The sequence below is a fragment of the Salmo salar genome, chromosome 14, assembly GCF_965601325.2.
Source record: "Salmo salar chromosome 14, fSalSal1, whole genome shotgun sequence".
Taxonomy (NCBI): domain Eukaryota; kingdom Metazoa; phylum Chordata; class Actinopteri; order Salmoniformes; family Salmonidae; genus Salmo; species Salmo salar.
In genome coordinates this window covers 75,304,743-75,328,245 of record NC_138304.1, presented here as the reverse complement: position 1 = coordinate 75,328,245, position 23,503 = coordinate 75,304,743, and the positions used below count along the sequence as shown (strand labels likewise).

At 43.1% G+C, this 23,503-nt stretch overlaps 1 non-coding gene across 1 annotated transcript; it reads left to right on the top strand.

Moving 5' to 3' along the window:
• The first annotated feature begins 22,122 nt into the window (after nucleotides 1-22,122).
• trnaa-ugc (transfer RNA alanine (anticodon UGC)) lies at nucleotides 22,123-22,198 on the top strand. The gene has a single exon. It is a non-coding gene; the product is annotated as a tRNA-Ala (tRNA).
• Nucleotides 22,199-23,503: the final 1,305 nt, after the last annotated feature.

Here is a 23,503-nt window from a genome sequence, read left to right as displayed (position 1 = left end):
ACGGGGACCAGTACGGGAAAAAAAATGTATGAAATGAAATGTATGCATTCACTACTGTAAGTTGCTCTCGATAAGAGCGTCTGCTAAATTACTAAAATGTAAAAAAGGGCCAGTGAGAAAAAAACTGTCTAGGGCTCTGTAGATATGCATTCTACATTAAATATTCCCCCTATGACATCACTATGCTACGACCATAGAAATTAATACAGATAGGACCATAACGATGACGTCTATGGCTGTGACCTCTACAACACACCCGTTGTCTGCGTGGTTCAGATCTACTTAGCTAGGAACTAATGTCGTTGGCCTTGTTGTCAGGAAACAGTTATCCCAATCCCAGGTTTTTGACGATCTTTCACAAAGCAGTGCCTAATCCGGTTAGCATTGACTTGCCTCCCGTTTTCGCTCGTCTGCGTGTCTGTTGCTCGGCCGAATCTATCAGCTTTAAAGCATTGTCAGCCCCCACTAATATATGTCTGGCCTAGGCACTCGCCAACGGTTCATCTTCATTCAACTCATTTAGTCTGGTGCAGAAATTGATTAGCTGGGCTGAATACAGGGGTTGTCTAGGTGTGTGCACCGGGGGCCTGTCTGAGTAAAATGTGTCTTCACTCCTCTGTCTCTTTTTCACCTCTTTCTTTCCTTCCTTCCCCTCCACCTTGCTCTCTAACCTTCCTTCCCCTCCACCTTTCTCTCTAACCTTTCTTTCTTTCTTTCTTCCAAATCACTCATCTTAAGGGACTCTGTAAGGAAAACAATACGAAGTCCTTCTATCATAAATGTATTTTATCTCACCAGCTGTCAGACAGGAGAAAGGACACTATTTTAGAGTGTTAGAACAGAGCCAATGATTGGAGACGAATGAAGATGAGTCGATCTGATCAGTGGTTCTTCTACAAGGACTGTTTGTGACGACCCCATACAAATCTATGCAAATCTAGTGTACCCTGACGGTTGAGTTTAACCACAAGCTCTACCACAGACATAATTATTTTACCACTGAGTGTCACAGGCACAGCAGTGTCACCACTGTCACTGTGATTTAATGCTCAGAAGATGCAGTACCTTTGATATACACCAGGGTCGTGTTCATTAGGCACCAAATGGAAGAAAACGGACTGAAACAGGGAGGGACTACTTGAACTTGTCCAATAAGAAACACTCCTTTTTGTTTTCCGTTTCAGTGTTTTGCCTTGGTGTGCTCTACTGAACACCACACAGCATCCTTCTTCAACATACTGTATAGCATTCAGAATGTCCCATTCACGTACTGTAATGTATGTGCTGCTAAAAAGGCAAATTTGGGAGGCAAATCCGGGGGACGCAGGTGAAAATAAGGAACTGTTGATGATTCCACTCGTTCACAAAGATTACAACTGTCAGATCAAGGATATAAGCGTTCTGAGCTTTGATCAATTCTAGGAGCATTATATACTGTAGATGTTGTAGCCTGTCATTATAAATAAGAATTTGTTCTTAACTGACTTGCCTGGTTAGATAAAGGTTAAATAAAATAATGTAAAAAAAGACTGTAATGGTAGTGAAACTCAACATAATGCTCTTCTGTTTGTTTGCATATCAACTACGGTGCACAGGCAATTATTGGAGATCAGCAATACCTGCATGTTCACCACAATGAAACACAAATGAAAAAACAACAACACATAATTCAACTCCATTTACATGTACCGTTCCATAAGTCATTTGTTTCCCCCTACACACAATAAGAACTGCAGGCTACAACCGCTAATTTGCTTGATACTGTATGCACTTCGTATGAGCTGTGGCACCGCCAACAACAACAACGTAAACAACAACAAATATTCCGCTCTAATTCTAGTTAACAAACTGTGTTTTTGAACAAGGACAATGTTGTTTATCCTCTCTATCTCTCTCTTTTCCCCCTCTTATTCCCTCTTTCCTTTCTTGTTCCTAGACGTAATATGCAGACGTAGGCCTACATCTTGGGCCTGTCGGAGAGGGAGAGATCAGAGACGTAGCGGTGAGGGATCAAAGGGAGCTATCTGATCTCATAAAATCACATTAAAAACTCCAACACTCATTTCAATGCGCTAACATATTGATCGTTGAGGAAGAGAGTAGAGGAGTGCTTTGTATTAAACTGCAAGAAGACTGAGGGAATCTGATGGATATCAGTCCCAAGGTCATTAAAATTGTGTGGCTTTTTATACATTTCCACCAAAAGTCATCTGCTTAACTCCCGGAGAAACAAAATAACACAAAGTGTTGATTATAGTGTTTACAATGGGATACCATCTGCCCCCACCTCGCCTACATCTCCTGTCAACCCAGACTCCCACCTATTGCCGTAGGTACATATGATGACACTGACCTCGCTAATTTTTTCAAATATTAAAATAAAATAAAAATAAAGTATATATTTTGTACACAATAAAGAAAATCAATTACGTGTCAACATCTATATAATGCTCCTAGAATTGATCAAAGCTCAGAACGCTTATATCCTTGTAATCTTTATGAACGAATGGAATCATCAACAGTTCTTTATGTTCGCCTGCGTCCCCCGGATTTGCCTCCCAAATTTGCCTTTTTAGTAGCACATTCACCGCTCCCTCAAATGGCTACTCCGCCCTCTCGCGGCACAGGCCGAGGCCCTGAGACGTGAAACGAACAAGGCCTACCCCAGCTCGCAGTCAGCTCAATAGGCAATTAGTCTAGAGACGCTGCTGACAGTGTGTTTGCGAGATGCCAGACAAAAGGCAATTGTCTTCAGACATCCCCCAAACAAACAAAAACAGACTCTGAGAATGAGTGCACAGCTGGTAAATAGTCTCTTACAGATATGTCAGTCCGTCAGGTGGCTAGCTGTTGGCTGAACCTTTTTCAGCAGAGAGAGAGTACAGTGGTTCCCAAACTTGGGGTCGGGGTCCCATGTGGGATCCACTGAGAGAATCTGTACTAATCTTATCAAAAAATATGATTTGTTTCAATATGAACATCTCCACATGGCCTACCTTCCCTATAGTCCGACATTAAAATGTAATCAAAATCCAAAACAATAAAGTTCTAAAAATGTCATATGTTTTCATTTCATCGCTGATGCTACGTGTCCCTGTGAATCATTTCTAATATTTCCCCCTTTTCAGGGGTATAACAAACACATTAATAGGCTATGTGTTTGTAGATCGACTGAGGTAAATGAACTTAATGCAGCCAAAGGTAATAATGTCTGGCATCTTTTTTGCAGGTTTTTTAATTGTATAGAAATGCAGTAAATTAGCTTCAAATTTCCAGAACAAATCCCCCTCCAGCACCCCCCCCTTCCGGACCTCACTAAAACTCATAACCTGGTTACACCCCTTCCCCCACCACCATTTTACAGTATATTTCCCCATGTCGGAGGAGTGACGCTCAGTAGATACCTAAGGAATTAGGCAGGTGGTATATCGAGGGTGGGTGGGGGGGGGTGGGGGAGGGGGTAATATGGCTGTCAGAGATGGCTGAACGATGCACTAGCTTCTCCGAAAGGGGAGTTGTGGGGAACAGTAGGCCTATATGGAGATGTGATTGCATAGTATGTTTGCCATTGTTACCCGGTTTGGTTAATGAGTACTTTTCAAACTCAGCCCATCATTTAACTCCTCAGCTGGTGTGGTAGCTGCTGCGCCCTCTGAGTTAACTTGTACCCTCTGTTATTAGAGTCACTCTCGCTCTTCAAGTGAAATGTGGGAGAGAGGTTTACCACCAATGTTCTCAAAAAAAAAATTTGCCACTGAGAAAATTTCTGGTCTGCTGAGCGCAAACTTGGACATTGTGGAAATTCTTTGCAACTTCCAGCGCACGTTTACTGTGAACACTGAGGCTGTACCTGCTTTAAGTTACAGTTTTAACAGTGGCCAAGTAGACTACTACGACAATGGAGAAAATGCATCCCATAACATTTTAATCTCTACGGGATCGGTGTCCCTCCACTGGGACAGTTGAGCTAATGTGCGCTAATGTGATTAGCATGACGTTGAAAGTATCAAGATAATTTCCCAGGACATAGACATGTCTTATATGGGCAGAAAGCTTACATTCTTGTTAATCTAACTGCACTGTCCAATTTACAGAAGCTATTACAGTGAGGGAAGCTCATTTTCCATCATGTACGACCTTCCTGGGAGTGTGTAAATTTAAATGTTTTATTACAACGTCATTTTGGTATGTTCTCTATAGTTATGTACTTGAAAATGTATCAATTGACCATTTCAGCACATTTGGGCAAATGTTCTGATGTTTTGCAATGCTTCACTGGATCAGTCTGAAACTTTGCACATACACTGCTGCCATCTAGTGGCCAAGATCTAAATTGCACCTAAACTGCAATATTATATTATGGCCTTTCACATGCATTTCAAAGATGATAGAAATAAAATAAAACATAAATAAAATAAAACCATGTTTTTTTGTTTGTATTATCTTTTACCAGATCTAATGTGTTATATTCTCCTACATTAATTTCACATTTCCACAATTTTCAAAGTGTTTTCTTTCAAATGTTATTAAGAATATGCATATCCTTGCTTCAGGTCCTGAGCTACAGGCAGTTAGATTTGGGTGTGTCATTTTAGGGCAAAAAAAAAAAAAAAAAAAATTTTAACATGGAAATAGCTGTTCTATCATTCAGCCTACATTTGCAGCCAATGTGTGGTATTCAATGTAGACCTACATTTCATGAGACTTTTGAAAAAAAACATGCAGGGCTTGACATTAACTTGTTCATCTACATGTCCTTCAGACAAGGAGGTGACTGAAAATGTTGTTGTGTTGTTTGATGCAAGAAACCACTTTACAAAATAAAATGAATTTTTACAGAGAATCAGACAAATTATACTACCCTCTGCCTATTGGCTACTTAGCTTATTCAAGTCTCAAAACACAACACTGTTTTGACAAAAAACAGCTCATTACCTGAATCGCTTTTCAAAGATGTCTAGAAATGTACACATTTTGGGCTCTTGTATGAAGTAATCACTCCCCTATTGCTGACTACAAATAATCTATAACTGGGCTAATAACTCACTATATAGCAAAGGATATGAACAAAATGTGCTTTGATCTCAAAACAAGTGCATCTACTCACGACCACGGCTGTAAACACAGTCCAGTTAAAAGTAAATGGCACAGATCCATATGGTAATAACCTATTTGCATATAGGTCTACTGCAGCTCTGATTGGCTATGCCACACCAGTCTATGTAAAGTACGGGCTGAGTCATGCACAATAGAATCCTACTCCTATGTATTCTGCCTTCAACAAAATCTCTTGCACAGTTTGTTTTGTTTTGGTATGCTGCATTGAAAGTGGCTAATATTGCATTGATTCGATCACAATTGCCACAGTAAAGGGAAATGTTGATAGTGTTAACTAGAAAGTAAACTCTAGAAAGTTAAGTGAAGTTCAATCTCAAGCTTCTCTCCTGTGGGCTGACATTTCTTCTGCACTCTGCTCAACAGTCCTGGGATCTGTGTGGCGGGATCTGTGTGGCAGTCTCTGGGCTACTGCATGCCTGCGCTTGTGCGCAGCTTAGAGGGAACATTGTTTACCACCTAGGTATGTGCTGTAGGCATGTGCTTTTGTCTTATCTATGAGCCTACGTATGGTATTTTAGGCCATTTTAGGTCTCTGGGACAGATTTAAGGCATGCAGGCTTTAGTTCAAACCCAGATTAATCTGGTGTGTAAGTAACAGTAGGCTGGGGGGGCACAGTGTACATCATTTATTTTTCCCTCCCTGTCCTTCCCTCTTTCTCAGGTCCTGAATCGTTTTACATCTCCCCCGTTTCCCTCTTTCTATCTCCCAACTTTTTCTTTCCCACCTCTTTCTCTGTTTCATCCCTTCTTCTCTCCACCACCACCACCACCTTCTCTCTCATCTAATATTTTTCTCTTCCATTCACCCTCTTCACTCCCTCCTTCTTTTCTCTCTCCCGTCTCTTCCTTCAGTCTACCAACCTCTCCTCCTATGATGGCCCTGCGTCGGTTTAAATTGCTTCTCTTTTCCTTCCACCTTTTTCGCAAATGCTCCATCGCAGGGATATTCTGTCATAGGCCTTCAACCAGCAAGGCAATTCCATTGGCCTTTTGTGCATATTTGCTTCTCATTCTGCAGTATATTTCACTTAGGGCCTTAAGCTTGTTAAGGTGCTATTGACAGGGGAGCAGTGATTTTGTTGTAGCTTTCTCCTTTCGCTGATGTCCGATTGATTACTTGTTTTAATGGTGCTGCACTGTGTTCTCTAACACGTTGGTGTCATTTGTAATGGTTCCCTCAGTGAAGTGTACAATATGGGGTTGAAGTCAGGACTCTGTGCAGAGGGCATTGTCATGCTGAAACAGGAAAGGGCCTTCCCCAAATTGTTGCCGCAAAATTGGAAGTACAGAATCATCTAGAATGTCATTGTATGATGTAGCGTTAAGATTTCCCTTCACTGGAACTAAGGGACCTAGCACGAATCATGAAAAACAGCCCCAGACCATTATTCCTCCTCCACCAAACTTTACAGGTGGCACTATGCATTCGGGCAGGTAGTGTTCTCCTGGCATCCGCCAAACCCAGATTTGTCCATTGGAATGCCAGATGGTGAAGCGTGATTCATCACTCCAGAGAACGCGTTTCCACTGCTCCGGAGTCCAATGGCGGTGAGCTTTACACCCCTACAACCGACGCTTGGCATTGCGTATGGTGATCTTAGGCTTGTGTGCGGCTGCTCAGCCATGGAAACCCATTTCATGAAGCTCCCAACTAACAGTTCTTGTGCTAACGTTGCTTCCAGAGGCAGTTTGGAACTCGGTATTGAATGTTGCAACTGAGGACAGATGATTTTTACGAGCGCTTCAGCACTCGGTGGTCCCGTTCTGTGAACTTCTGTGGATAACCACTTTGCGGCTGAGCCATTGTTTCTCCTAGATGTTTCCACTTCACAAAAACAGCACTTACAGTTGACTGTGGCAGATCAAGCAGTACAGAATTTTTTTTTTATTGGGACTCCCAATCACAGCCGGTTGTGATACAGCCTGGAATCAAACCAGGGTCTGTAGTGACGCCTCTAGCACTGAGAAGGACTGCCTTAGACGACTGCGTCACTTGGGAGTCACATCGCTGTGTGCTCGATTTTATACACCTGTCAGCAACGGGTGTGGCTGAAATAGCCGAATCCAAAAAGTTTTGTATATACTGTATAGTGTATATTCTAATTGACTAGCTTGTTCTTCTGTCAGGAAATTAAATACCAAATGAATCAGATAATATACAGTGCTTTCAGAAAGTACTCTCACCCCTTGACTTTTTCCACATTTTGTTGTCTTACAGTCTGAATTTAAAATTGATGGTTGCTGGCTAATGTCAAAGTTGAATTTGGAGGGTCGCTGGCTAACACACAATACCCCATAATGTCAAAGTTGGATGGGCACTTCTCATTTATTTATTTTATGAATTAAAAATGTAAAGCTGAAATGTCTTGTCAATAAGTATTCAACCACTTTGTTATGGCAAGCCTTAATAAGATCAGCAGTACAAATGTGCTTAACAAGTCGCATTATAAATTCCATCGACTCACTCTGTGTGCAATAATAGTGTTTAAAATTATTTTTTAATGCCTACCTCATCTCTGTACCCTACTCATACAATTATTGAGGTCCCTCGGTCGAGCAGTGAATTTCAAACGTAGATTCAACCGCAAAGACCAAGGAGTTTTTACAATGCCTCACAAAGAAGGGCACCTATTGGTAGATGGGTACAAACAAAATCAGACATTGAATATCCTTTTGAGTAAGGTGAAGTTATTAAGTACCCTTTGGATGGTGTATCAATACACCTAGTCACAACGAAGATACAACGTCCTTCCTAACTCAGTTGCCGGAGAGGAAGGAAACCGCTCAGGGATTTGACTGCCTCATCTCTGTACCCCACACGTACAATTATCTGTAAGGTCCCTCAGTCAAGCAGTGAATTTCAAACACAAATTCAACCACAAAAACCGGGGAGGTTTTCCAATGCCTCGCAATACACCCAGTCACTACAAAGATACAAGCATCCTTCCTAACTCAGTTGACGGAGAGAAAGGAAACCGCTCAGTGATTTCACCATGAGGCCAAAACTGACTTTAAAACAGTTACAGAGTTTAATGGCTATGATAGGAGAAAACTGAGGATGGAGCAACAACATTGTATTTACTCCACAATAGTACCCTAATTTACAGAGTAAAAAGAAGGAATTCTGCAAAGAAAAAAAATCCAAAACATGCATCCTGTTTGCAACAAGGCTCTAAATTAATTCTGCAAAAAATGTGGCAAAGCAATTCACTTTTTGTCATCAATACAAAGTGTTATGTTTGGGGCAAATCAAATGCAACACAGTACTGAGTACCACTCTCCATATTTTCAAGCATAGTGGTGGCTGCATCATGTTATGGGTATGCTTGCAATCATTAAGGACTGGGGAGTTTTTCAGGGTTATAAAGAAACGGATTGGAGCTAAGCACAGACAAAATCCTAGAGGAAAACCTGGTTCAGTCTGCTTTCCACCAGGCACTGGGAGATTAATTCTCCTTTCAGCAGGATAATAACCTAAAACACAAGGCCAAGAAAACAGTGAATGTTCCTGAGTGGCCGAGTTACAGTGATCAACAACCAATTTGACAGAGCTTGAAAGATTTTTTAAATTAATAATGGGCAAATGTTGAACAATCCAGACCTAGAAAGACTCACAGCTGTAATCTACTACTTACACTACCTTTCAAAAGTTTGGAGTCACTTAGAAATGTCTTTGTTTTCCATGAAACATACATGAAATGAGTGGCAAAATGAATAGGAAATATAGTCAAGATGTTGACAAGGTTATAAATAATGATTTTTAATTGAAATAATAATGTGTCCTTCAAACTTTGCTTTCGTCAAAGAATCCTCCATTTGCAGTAATTACAGCCTTGCAGACCTTTGGCATTCTAGTTGTCAATTTGTTGAGGTAATCTGAAGAGATTTCACCCCATGCTTCCTGAAGCACCTCCCACAAGTTGGATTGGCTTGATGGGCACTTCTTATGTACCATATGGTCAAGCTGCTCCCACAACAGCTCAATAGGGTTGAGATCCGGTGACTGTGCTGGCCACTCCATTATAAACAGAATACCAGCTGACTGCTTCTTCCCTAAATAGTTATTGCATAGTTTGGAGCTGTGCTTTTGGTCATTGTCCTGTTGTAGGAGGAAATTGGCTCCAATTAAGCGCCGTCCACAGGGTATGTCATGGCGTTGCAAAATGGAGTGATGTCCTTCCTTCTTCAAGATCCCCATTACCCTGTAAAAATCTCCCACTTTACCACCACCAAAGCACCCCCAGACCATCACATTGCCTTCACCATGCTTGACAGATGGCGCCAAGCACTCCTCCAGCATCTTTAAAAATGTTCTGCATCTCACGAATATTCTTCTTTGTGATTCGAACACCTCAAACTTAGATTCGTCTATCCATAACACTTTTTTTCTAATCTCCTCTGTCCAGTGTCTGTGTTCTTTGGCCCAACTTAATCTTTTATTTTTATTGGCCAGTCTGAGATATGGCTATTCTTTGCAACTCTGCCAAGAAGGCGAGCATCCCGGAGTCGCCTCTTCACTGTTGACGTTGAGACTGGTGTTTTGCGAGTACTATTTAATGAAGCTGCCTGTTGAGGACTTGTGAGGCATCTGTTTCTCAAACTAGACACTCTGGACACACTGGAATAGCCTTAATTTCTCAGAACAAGAATAGACTGATGAGTTTCAGAAGAAAGGTCTTTGTTTCTGGCCATTTTGAGCCTGTAATTGAACCCACAAATGCTGATGCTCCAGATACTCAACTAGTCTAAAGAAGACAAGTTTTATTGCGTCTTAAAGCAGAACAAAAGTTTTCAGCTGTGCTGACTTAATTGCAAAAAGTTTTTCTAGTGATCAATAAGCCTTTTAAAATGATTAACTTGGATTAGCTAACGCAACGTGCCATTGGAACACAGGAGTGATGGTTGCTGATAATGGGCCTCTGTACGCCTATGTAGATATTCCATAAAAAATGTGCTGTTTCCAGCTACAGTAGTCATTTACAACATTAACAATGTCTACATTGTATTTCTGATCAATTTGATGTTATTTTAATGGACAATTGTTTTTGCTTTTCTTTCAAAAACAAGGACATTTCTAAGTGACCCCAAACTTTTGAACGGTAGTGTATGTAAATTAGATATTTCTGTATTGTATTAAATTAGCAAAATTCGCTAAAAACATGTTTTCACTTTGTCATATTGTGTATAGATGGGTTAGAATGATTATTTTTAATTAATTTTAAATTCAGGCTGTAACACAACAAAATGTGAAATAAGTTAAGCGGTATGAATACTTTCTGAAGACACTGTACCTCGTTATAATATTATAATATTGCCTTTGTAGAGCAGTATGTATCGCAGGTTTCTTAAAGTATTGATAATAAATATGCATGCAGTGACATACGGTAGTTTAACTGAAAATAAGGTTGAAAAAGCATTGCTGAGTCTGTTTTCTTGAAGTGGACTAATAGTTTCAAGTTTCATGTTTTTAATGTCAAATCCACAAGTATATTGAAATGCCTTTCTTGCAAACTCAAAACCCATCAATGCAATAATCAATAACAATGTATTACTAAAAAAATAGGAAGAAATATGAAGAACACTAAGTAAGTAAGCAAGCATAATATATATACAGGGTCAGTTCCAATACCATATTTACAATGTGCAGGGATACTGGAGTGATGGATATATATATATATATATATATATATATATATATATATATATATATATATATATATATATATACTGCTAAAAAAAATAAAGGGAACACTTAAACAACACAATGTAACTCCAAATCAATCACACTTCTGTGAAATCAAACTGTCCACTCAGGAAGCAACACTGATTGACAATAAATTTCACATGCTGTTGTGCAAATGGAATAGACAACAGGTGGAAATTATAGGCAATTAGCAAGACACCCCCAATAAAGGAGTGGTTCTGCAGGTGGTAACCACAGACCACTTCTCAGTTCCTATGCTTCCTGGCTGATGTTTTGGTCACTTTTGAATGCTGGCGGTGCTTTCACTCTAGTGGTAGCATGAGACGGAGTCTACAACCCACACAAGTGGCTCAGGTAGTGCAGCTCATCCAGGATGGCACATCAATGCGAACTGTAGCAAGAAGGTTTGCTGTGTCTGTCAGCGTAGTGTCCAGAGCATGGAGGCGCTACCAGGAGACAGGCCAGTACATCAGGAGATGTGGAGGAGGCCGTAGGAGGGCAACAACCCAGCAGCAGGACCGCTACCTCCGCCTTTGTGCAATGAGGAGCAGGAGGAGCACTGCCAGGGCCCTGCAAAATGACCTCCAGCAGGCCACAAATGTGCATGTGTCTGCTCAAACGGTCAGAAACAGACTCCATGAGGGTGGTATGAGGGCCCGACGTCCACAGGTGGGGGTTGTGCTTACAGCCCAACACCGTGCAGGACGTTTGGCATTTGCCAGAGAACACCAAGATTGGCAAATTCACCACTGGCGCCCTGTGCTCTTCACAGATGAAAGCAGGTTCACACTGAGCACATGTGACAGACGTGACAGTCTGGAGACACCGTGTAGAACATTCTGCTGCCTGCAACATCCTCCAGCATGACCGCTTTGGCGGTGGGTCAGTCATGGTGTGGGGTGACATTTCTTTGGGGGGCCGCACAGCCCTCCATGTGCTCGCCAGAGGTAGCCTGACTGCCATTAGGTACCGAGATGAGATCCTCAGACCCCTTGTGAGACCATATGCTGGTGCGGTTGGCCCTGGGTTCCTCCTAATGCAAGACAATGCTAGACCTCATGTGGCTGGAGTGTGTCAGCAGTTCCTGCAAGAGGAAAGCATTGATGCTATGGACTGGCCCGCCCGTTCCCCAGACCTGAATCCAATTGAGCACATCTGGGACATCATGTCTCGCTCCATCCACCAACGCCACGTTGCACCACAGACTGTCCAGGAGTTGGCGAATGCTTTAGTCCAGGTCTGGGAGGAGATCCCTCAGGAGACCATCCGCCACCTCATCAGGAGCATGCCCAGGCATTGTAGGGAGGTCATACAGGCATGTGGAGGCCACACACACTACTGAGCCTCATTTTGACTTGTTTTAAGAACATTACATCAAAGTTGGATCAGCCTGTAGTGTGGTTTTCCACTTTAATTTTGAATGTGACTCCAAATCCAGACCTCCATGGGTTGATAAATTGGATTTCCATTGATTATTTTTGTGTGATTTTGTTGTCAGCACATTCAACTATGTAAAGAAAAAAGTATTTAATAAGATTATTTCATTCATTCAGATCTAGGATGTGTTATTTTATTGTTCCCTTTATTTTTTTGAGCAGTGTATACATATATATATATATATATATATATATATATATATATATATATATATATATATATATATAGGGGTGAGGTGACTATGCAACATTATATAAGATAAACAGAGTAGCAGCAGCCTGTTTGTGAGTGGGTGTGCATGTGTGTCAGTATAAATGTATGTGCATATTATGTGTGAGTGAGAAAATTATGGAGTGAGAGTGTGTGTGAGTGAGTGTGTAAGTGTGCATAGAGACAGTGCAAAATAAAAGCTCAATAAAATTACAAGGTTAACTCAGATAGTCCGTGTAGCTATTTTGTTAGCTATTTATCAGTCTTATTGCCTGGGTATAAAAACTGTTCAAGAGCCTGTTGGTGTCAGACTTGACGCACCGGTACCGCTTGCTGTGTGGAAGCAGAGTGAATAGTCCTTCCACACCGCCTGATATACATAGATAACGTGGATGGCAGGGAGCTCAGCCCCAGAGATCTACTAGGCTGTCTGCACCATCCTCTATAGCGCCATGTGATCGAAGGCAGTGCTATTGCCATACCAGGCAGTGATGCAGCCAGTAAATATACTCTTAATGACACAGCTGTAGAACCTTTTGAGGATTTGAGGGACCATGCCAAAAACCTTCGTCATGACTGTGCACGTGTTTGGACCATTTTAAGTCTTTAGTGATTTGGACACTGAGGAACTTGAAGATCTCGACCTTCTCCACTACAGCCCCGTTGATGTGGATGGGGGTGTGGTCACCCCCCCATTTCCTGTAGTTCACGATCAGCTCCTTGGTCTTACTGACGTTGAGGTAGAGGTTGTTGCTCTGGCACCACACTGCCAGGTCACTGACCTCCTCCCTGTTGGCCGACTCATTGTTGCCGGTGTTCAGGCCTACCACCGTCGTTTCTTCAGCAAACTGAATGTGGCAGGAGAAAAAGATGGTGATGGGATATACAGTTGAAGTCGGAAGTTTACATACACTTAGGTTGGAATCATTAAAACTCGTTTTTCAACCACTCCACAAATTTCTTGTTATTATCAAACTATAGTTTTGGCAAGTCGGTTAGGACATCTACTTTGTGCATGACAGATTATTTCACTTATAATTCACTGTATCACAATTCCAGTGGGTCAGAAGTTTACTACACGTTGACTGTGCCTCTAAACATCTTGGAAATGTCCAGAAAATTATGTCATGGCTTTAGAAGCTTCTGATAGGCTAATTGGCATCATTTGAGTCAATTGGAGGTGTACCTGTGGATGTATTTCAAGGCCTACCTTCAAACTCAGTGCATCTTTGCTTGACATCATGGGAAAATCAAAAGAAATCAGTCAAGACCTCAGAAAAAAATTGCAGAACTCCACGAGTCTGGTTCATCCTTGGGAGCAATTTCCAAACGCCTGAATGTACCACGTTCATCTGTACAAACAATAGTACACAAGTATAAACACCATGGGACCACGCAGCCGTCATACCGCTCAGGAAGGAGACGCGTTCTGTCTCCTAGAGATGAACGTACTTTGGTGCGAAAAGTGCAAATCAATCCCAGAACAACAACAAAGGACCTTGTGAAGATGCTGGAGGAAACAGGTACAAAAGTATCTATATCCACAGTAAAACGAGTCCTATATCGACATAACCTGAAAGGCCGCCCAGCAAGGAAGAAGCCACTGCTCCAAAACCACCATAAAAATAGCCAGACTACTGTTTGCAACTGCACATAGGGACTTTTTAGAGAAATGTCCTCTGGTTTGATGAAACAAAAATAGAACTGTTTGGCCATAATGTCCATTGTTATGTTTGGAGGAAAAAGGGGGATGCTTGCAAGCTGATGAACACCATCCCAACCGTGACGCACAGGGGTGGCAGCATCATTTTGTGGGGGTGCTTTGCTGCAGGAGGGACTGGTGCACTTCACAAAATAGATGGCATCATGGTGATGGAAAATTATGTGGATATATTGAAGCAACATCTCAAGACATCAGTCAGGAAGTTAAAGCTTGGTCACAAATGGGTCTTCCAAATGGACAATGACCCCAAGCATACTTCCAAAGTTGTGGCAAAATGGCTTAAGGACGACAAAGTCAAGGTATTGGAGTGGCCATCACAAAGCCCTGACCTCAATCCTATAGAAAATCTGTGGGCAGAACTGAAAAAGCATGTGCAAGCAAGGAGGCCTACAAACCTGACTCAGCTCTGTCAGGAGGAATGGGCCAAAATTCACCCAACTTATTATGGGAAGCTTGTGGAAGCTTACCCAAAACGTTTGACCCAAGTTAAACAATTTAAAGGCAATGCTACCAAATACTAATTGAGAGTATGTAAACTTCTGACCCACTGGGAATGTGATGAAAGAAAGAAATGTTGAAATAAATCATTCTCTCTACTATTATTCTGACATTTCACATTCTTAAAATAAAGTGGTGATCCCAACTGACCTAAAACAGGGACATTTTACGAGGATTAAATGAAAAACTGAGTTTAAAATGTATTTGGCTAAGGTGTATGTAAACTTCCGACTTCAACTGTAGTTCTCCAAAGACACTTGTGAACCAAATATTTAGTTAATATCTTTTTTTTAAGTCTTTAAAAATGATCTAGATGTTGACAAACATACAAAGAGTCCTATGTACTTTGTAATAATCAGAATTTAAACAAATTAATGGACACGTCCAAGTCATCTGTTAGCCACAGTTCACAGGATGTTTTGACTCTGTTATTGTCATTGTCCCTATACTCTGAGCTTCGGAGCTGACAGGGGAGTGCAGGCAATTAGGAGCCCAGATGAGTGACCTCAACCTTGGACTCGGAGCGCAGACCACAGTGAACAGTCTTGCAGTTGAGAAAACATGGCAAGCTTTTCATTTAGTATCTCTCTGTCCTCTCTCTCCCTAAGTCTTTCTCTTTTTGTCACTCTCTCTCTCTAGCTCTTCCTCTTTTTATTTCTATCTCTGCTTCTCTCCCTATGTGACATATCCCTGCCCCTGTTAAGTGGCCCTGGCCTCTCTCCTCTCTTACAGGTGAAATATATTCTCACATAGGCCTCAGGGGCCCGGGCTGGACTGTAACAGAATTTCTCAACCCCTTTGGGCCAGACCACAAAGCTGAGAATAAATGGCTGAGGTGCTGGTGCTGGACAGAAAAATCAATGCATGTTTATACAGACATGACAATCCTGGCGCCCAAGCAATTCGCTGCTTGCTCTCCTTGGCTCCCTTCAATGTACCACGTCCCCCCCTCTCTCACCTACCGTGCACTCTCCTCCACAGAGGTTAAAGTATGTGCCCTCTCAAGAGGTTGGAGTGGTAGGTTGCAGACTCTGTGTTATTATTATGTTGTCATTCCCTCTGGTATGCATTACGAACATAGCCAGGTCGTGAGTGGGGGACCTGCGGTACTGTACATTGGGGACTTTGGACCACCTTGTTGTTCACCACTTTTTCTCTACCCTTCACTGCTGGGAATACAGTCAGACAGACACACACTCTCATTCTCACATACACATATGCCACCATAACACAGATATTCCTGTCTTTTAGTTGAGGTGGTTGTAGTTGTGCTATGAGTAGAATTCCGTCTTTTTGAGTGGTCAGTTATGATTTTGCTTTTTCCACAATGCTGATTAACAAGGCCTAAAATATTTTAAGATGCATCATTTACATACAGACTGACACAGGGACAGTTTAGCTGTCACGCCCTGACCATAGAGAGCCTTTTTATTTCTCTATTTGGTTAGGTCAGGGTGTGATTTGGGTTGGCATTCTAGATTATGTATATCTATGTTTGTATTTCTATGTTGGTCTGATATGGTTCCCAGTCAGTGGCAGCTGTCTTTCGTTGTCTCTGATTGGGGCTCATATTTAGGCAGCCTTTTCCCACTGGGTTTTTGTGGGATCTTGTTTATGTCTAGTTGCCTTGTGCACTACATTACTGCACGTTTGTTATATTCTTTGTTGATTTGGTTGTAAGTTTCACTATTAAAGAGAATGTGGAACTCTACGCACGCTGCACCTTGGTCTCATCCTTCAGACGAACGTGACAGAAGATCCCACCTCAACTGGACCAAGCAGCATGCCCGGGAGGAGATGGCATCCTGGTCTTTGGAGGAGGTTGAGGAGAGAATAGACTGGACTTGGGAGGAAGTATTGAGAGATACGAAAGCCTGCCGGGGAAGCAGGTGGAGGCAGCAAGAGTGGAACGGCAACGAGACCGGGAGTCACGGCAACGATGGAAGCCCGAGAGGCAGCTCCCCCCAAAATCTTGGGGGGGGGGGGCACACGGGGAGATTGGCGGAGTCAGGATTTAGACCTGAGCCAACTCCCGTGCTTACCGTGGGGAGCGTGTGACCGGTCAGGCACCATGTTATGCGGTGATGCGCACTGTGTCTCCAGTGCGCATTCACAGCCCAGTGCGCTCGTTGCCAGCTCCTCGCATTTGCCGGGCTAGGTTGGGCATTCAGCCAGGAAGGGTGGTGCCGGCTCAGCGCTCCTGGTCTCCAGTACACCTCCTCGGTCCAGGTTATCCTGCACCGGCTCTGCGCACGGTGTCTCCGGTGCACCTTCACAGCCCAGTGCATCCTGTGCCAGTGCCCCGCATTTGCTGGGCGAAAGTAAGCATCCAGCCAGGACGGGTTGTGCCAGCTCTACGCTCGAGACCTCCAGTGCGCCTCCACGGCCCAGTATATCCTGTGCCTGCTCCACGCACACGGCCTCCAGTGAGTTTCTCCAGCCTGGTATGCCCTGTGCCTGCTCCACGCACCCAGTCTCCAGTGCGTCTCTCCAGCCTGGTACGCCCTGTGGCAGCTCCACGCACCAGGCTGCCAGTACGCCTCCTCAGTCAGGTGAGACCCGTTCCGGCTCCACGTACGAAGCCTCCAGTGATGATCCATGGCACGAAGCCTCCAGTGATGATCCATGGCCCGGAGCCTTTAGTGATGATCCATGGCATGAAGCCTCCAGTGATAATCCATGGCCCGGAGCCTCCAGTGATAATCCATGGCACGATGCCTCCAGTGATGATCCATGGCCCAGAGTCCCCTGTCCGGAGCCTCCAGCGACGGTCCCCAGTCCGGAGCCTCCAGCGACGGTCCCCAGTCCGGAGCCTCCAGCGACGGTCCCCAGTCCGGAGCCTCCAGCGACAGTCCGCAGTCCAGAGCCTCCAGAGACGGTCCGCAGTCCAGAGCCTCCAGTGGCGGTCGGCAGTCCAGAGCCTCCAGCGTAGGTTCCCAGCTCAGAACCTCCGGCGATGATCCATGGTCCGGAGCTTCCAGCGACGATCCACGGTCCGGGTCCTCCGGCAACAATCCACGGTCCGGAGCTTTCGGCGACAAACCCCGAAAGAGAGTCGCCACCGAGGATGGCGGATCCGCGGGCAGAGCGGGATCTACGTCCCGCACCGGAGCCGCCACCGAATCTAGATGCCCACCCGGATCCTCCCCTATTGAGTCAGGTTTTGCGGCCGGAGTCCGCACCTTTGGGGGGGGGGGGGGGGGGGGGGTACTGTCACACCCTGACCATAGAGAGCCTTTTTATTTCTCTATTTGGTTAGGTCAGGGTGTGATTTGGGTGGGCATTCTAGATTATGTATATCTATATTTGTATTTCTATGTTGGCCTGATATGGTTCCCAATCAGAGGCAGCTGTCTTTCGTTGTCTCTGATTGGGGCTCATATTTAGGCAGCCTTTTCCCACTGGGTTTTTGTGGGATTTTGTTTTTGTCTAGTTGCCTTGTGCACTGCATTACTGCACGTTTGTTATATTCTTTGTTGTTTTGGTTGTAAGTTTCACTATTAAAGAGAATGTGGAACTCTACGCACGCTGCTCTTGGTCTCATCCTTCAGACAAACGTGACATTAGCTATTCAGCTTGTATAATGATTTAGGTCAGCATCATGGTATGGAACATTTTTCCTACATCAGTTATGAACAGTAAAGAATAACCATTTTCCAAAGCACACGCTACACCAGAGGCCCTCAGCTATAAACTCCTCAGTCCAAACTGTGACATCGGCTTTAAGAAACAAATGGTCGACGCAGGCTGGAAACACTTGCAGCATTATTATAATTACACCGGACAAATGGGCTGACACCATTGAAATATTAGTCATGTGTGTTATCTATTTAAATGTTATGAGCTCATTGAAAGCACAGGGCAGGATGAATTTATCCTCTTGAATGAAAGTCAAATTATTTTCATATGCTTTGAACGGAACTTAAATTATCAATAGGAATGATACAAACCAGACACTGGCAAACCAGGTCCAGGGACCCCCCTGTGCTTACAGGTTTTCAATCCAAACAGCAATTATGTTTGACTGAGCTTTTAATGGAATAGGGAGCTGAGTCTTGGTTTACCTCACTGGTCTCAGGTTTTTATCCTGTGAGAGGAGCTTCCAAAATTCATAACAACCTGAGTTTAGGAAGACAAAATATAGAGGTTGTAATATAGTAATGATACAGATTGTTTTACATTGTCTCTCCACAGGGCGAATAATTGATTTCAAAAGTAGAGGGGGAGACGCCTATCAAGTTTGTCCTTAGAATAATAAGAGTGCCAGTTATCAAAAACAAAGAGTGTGTTAAAAGGATAAATAGCAGGGGGTTGTCCCCCATTTTCCCCTGTTTTCATGACCTATGGCCTCCTCTGTCTCTTAACCATACTTTTATACCCCCTCCCCCACCCCCCCCCACCCCACACCACCTCATAGCTCCAATGGTTTCTCCCAGGCTGAGCTCAGTATGATTAGCTGCTATTACAGTTTCCAGTGAAGGAGTTGACAGCCAGAGTTTTAGAAGTATTAGCACTGTAATAGAAGCACGATGCTCCTGCTCTCATAGTGGGTCATGAGAAGGAGAGCTATATTAGTTTTCTTTCTTTCTTGATTTCTTTCTTTCTTTCTTTCTTTCTTTCTTTCTTTCTTTCTTTCTTTCTTTCTTTCTTGATCTTTCTTCTTTTTCTTTCACTTACGTTTCAATGCCTTGTTTTTCTGCCTGCCATTTGGTATCTTACGATGTAACAGGCGAATTCCACACACTGCACTAACACTTGTTATCTACTGTCCTCTTTTAATGTAGAACTATTCAGTATTCGGCCTCTTATTCCCGAGCTATTGATTTCTCCGCTCTGTTTTCTGTTGAGACATGGGTAGGGTGTGGTGTGTGAACCATCGGGGGTAATTTGAAACTCATTCTGATTTATGTCCCTGTCCCAAACAAAAACATGAATCATGGCCTGCCAGAGAAGTCAGTCTCACAGTGGGCTGTCCAAAACAGTGCCAGTGGTGGGAATAAGGCCCCGGCGACAGGAACACAATTGATTTCCTCATTGCTCCAATTTGTCATCTAATCCAGTGATATGTTGATAAATGTTTGCGCTTTGTCAATTAATTTAGCAAAAAAAATTGCCCCGGAATGGTGGATGACGCATCAATGACAGCAGAGTTCGGTGACAAAATTAAGTGATACAATTAATTGCCCTCCATTCCTTCCTGTGAAAACATAACTAATGAGGGAGGCAATTATGGTTGTATGTGGTCTCCTTTGGGAAAGGAAGGGGGTGTATCTTGAGAAAAAAGACCATTACGATGATTATAAAAAGGAAAAAAGGGCCTATAACTTGAAAAACATTGCCGTCCTGTGTAAAAAAATGACCCCAAACATAAAAGAGAAGGAGAAAATAAGGGATTTGTTTTTGTTCGCGTCAGCTCAATGTAGCCATGGTGAGGAGGAGAGGACAATGGAGGCCGGCCATCTTTTTAAAATAATTTTGACACAGGGCCATAATTCAAACCAAATGTCAGGCTCTTGTACTTGTAAAGCCCTTTCTCCTCTGATTACAGTGTGTGAAGTCCCATGGGCCGCATGGGTAGCGCCGTGTGAGGCCCTGTGTCCCTTCGGCCTCCCTGACAAGGGCGTTGACAGCACCTGGGCAGCCGCCCACCACCCCGAGAACAAAGCACTAGCTCAATCGAGCTTGCAGATGAAAAGCACAACGCAGATGTAATTTATTGTCATCTTTTCCTCCCGAAAGAATAATTGTGACGACTTGGAGCCAGTTAGATCGATGCGTATGGATCTTGTAGCAGCATGGCGTAAATGAGGGATAGGGGTTTGTGTAACTGCTTTCGAATGGAAAGAGGCATGTTCAGCGACGCCCTCTTGCAACATTATCATGCAAACCGAGAGGAGCTGGGGGAGGGGTGATGGGCGATGTCTGGAATTATTCTAAGCAGAGCATGGCATCCTGGGCCTCTACCTCGCATCAAGCAGAGGGCAAAGGTTGTGTGTTTGCCTCGTTTTTACAACAGCTGTTTGACGGAGCCGCCCTCCCATGTCATTTCTCTTGTCACCTGTAGGGTGTCGGGACAATATGCATCTGTCCAATAAGTGATTATTTTGTGACAGTACTTCAGAGCAATGTTCTCAAAGCTCAGCATATGATAGTGGACTCTCTCTGAGGGATTGGACAGAGAGACACTGCACAAGCATTTTTAAGTGTAAAGTGGTTGCCCAAAAACTTTCATTGCAATCGGTCTCTCTCCAAATGAACTGAAATGCTAACTAACATAACAAAATTATGTTTTGCACAATTTTTTTTAAACAATGAAAGGGCGATCAAATAACATGATGGACCTGTGAACTATATTTACCCAACCCTTATCAAAATAAAGAAAGGATGTGCATAATTAACTAATTACTAGATTTACAGCTGCACAATGTAAATGACATATACAGTATCATTAAACTCAGAGCATAATTTTAAGTGGAGAAAAAATGCCTTTAAGCCCCAAACGGCCCAAGGGCACAATTCTGTAAAGAATGGAGACAATTTGCTAAATCTGAAAGTTGACCCTGACAATGGCGATATTTTGTTCAGTGGCAGTGCTTCATTAAGTGCAGTAACTTCAGCGGTTTTAATGAAGGTACTGCAATGCACTGGAGGGTACTAAAACAGAAAATAGCAGGAGGGAGTCAAGTAGGTTTAAGAGACCCTGGTTCACACAAACAACCTGGAACGAGTGACTCTCATGAACGAAAACATCTGCACTTAAAATGTTTATTGGGGTATAACAAAAGTGGGTAGAGCAATTCAGACAGATTTTTGGTGTGCAATTTTCTTAGTAGAGTATATTTTTACAGCGAAAAATTGTTTTGGTGTATTTTTGTTCGTTTTTGAATGTGGGAAAGAGAGAGAGACAGATAATGTGACTGCATGAGTGAGTATGTGCGCGCTTGTAGAGAGACGGTCTCTGCGTATCAGGTCGACTTTCCCAGTGGAATAAGTAGAGGCTGCCATTAAGCATAGGTGTCTGTTTTAAATATAAATCAGTTCTCTTCTAGTTCAAGTTGTTTTCTTAATAATTTAGTGAGACCAGAGGGATGCATTATCATCTTGATCTAAATGTGATATGAGTGAAAATCAAGATGTGCGACTGAGATGATAAGTGATATGACAATGGAGTACGGGACAATGGCAACAAATAATAATTTAAATGTAAATAAATGATGGCGGTAAAACTGTTAGCGCAGCTGGATGACACACCATGCACGCTTCAGCGAGGCAGCAGTAAGCCCGTGCGGCAGAAAATGACAATGAGTAAAAGACACCAGCTAGATACTTACAACCAGCTATTGTAGACCTAATTACAATACCATTCCTTCATATCGTACCGCAATGCTCAAGTAAATAGACCACTATAACACGCAACTATATTAAATACACAGGTCCCGTGTGGCTCAGTTGGTAGAGCATGGTGTTTGCAACGCCAGGGTTGTGGGTTCGATTCCCACGGGGGACCAGTACGGAAAAGAAATGTATGAAATGTATGCATTCACTACTGTAAGTCGCTCTGGGTAAGAGCGTCTGCTAAATGACTAAAATGTAAATAGATGCTTTACACTATTACATTGTGTGCATAATAATCTAAATCTATTAGACACCATGCTGCATAGATTACACAGTTAAATAGATTATGCCGTATCACTTCACGCATACAGTAACACACACATTGTATACCCTACTATTGCCTTTTCCTTGCTGTATGTGTATGAAGGTACTGTATGTGTGCATGTCTGAGAGATCGATTTTGTATGTGTTTGCAAATACTCACAGTAGCCACGACAGTAGGTGACAACAAGGCCCTCTGTCCATTTTAGGACAGTCACTTTACCCGCTCTTACCCTTTACTTCTCTCAGACCACTAAGTTTTGAGTTTCTAGTTCTTTAGGATCACTATGGGGCTACTGTTATCATTGGTTCAGTAAAACCTCTCCCGCCTGACAGAGCTAATGTGCCCTCAGCTCAGCCCCAGACACCACCCCTTCTTTCCCTCCTTCCTCCCCCTTTCCGCCTGCCATCGAGCAGCCAGATGCATGGGAATAGGGGAGTAGAGGGGGAAAAGCAAGGCAGGAGAAAAAATCTCCCCAGATCTGCATAAAAACTGCTCAAGTGCAGAAAACGGGCCCCATCTGGAAGACATCGAACCGAAAATGAAGATGTACAAAACCATTCCATTGAAAATAAAGCTAATTTTTATGGCTCTGACAAGTATGTAATTATGTTCAGTGGTGCTTTTCAGATTCTATCACAGTCAATAAACCACAGTGCTAATTTCATTCGGTTTTGACATATTTACACGGAAACATTTGATTGGGGGGAATTAGTAATCCTGAAAGCCTTGATAGATCGCTTTTAATGATCTGTGACCCTCGGCCTGTGGGCTCATCTGTTTGCCGCCTGTCGATCTCTCAGGAGATTTGCTTCCTGGGTGACCTCATCAGACAGGATGTCATCTAGACCCCCAGTAGGCCTGAATAGCTTTCTATTCTTGTCTCCTTCCCATCCTGACCACTGATCTGAAAGGATGTAGTGGGTGAACGTAATAGTGCAGAAACCCATCCACTCTTTTTATCAGTAAAGTCGGGAGTTTTTTCTGCTCAGGTCATGTGGTCAGGAACAACTCTGGGCCGTAATGATCACAAAGGAGAGGAGACGAAGAGAATAGTATTGGGACATTGACCTTAGGCACGGAACACCTATCACATCCCATATCTAGTTTTTATTAGAACTACTGACCTTCCTACTCTCCCATCCACTTTCTTCCC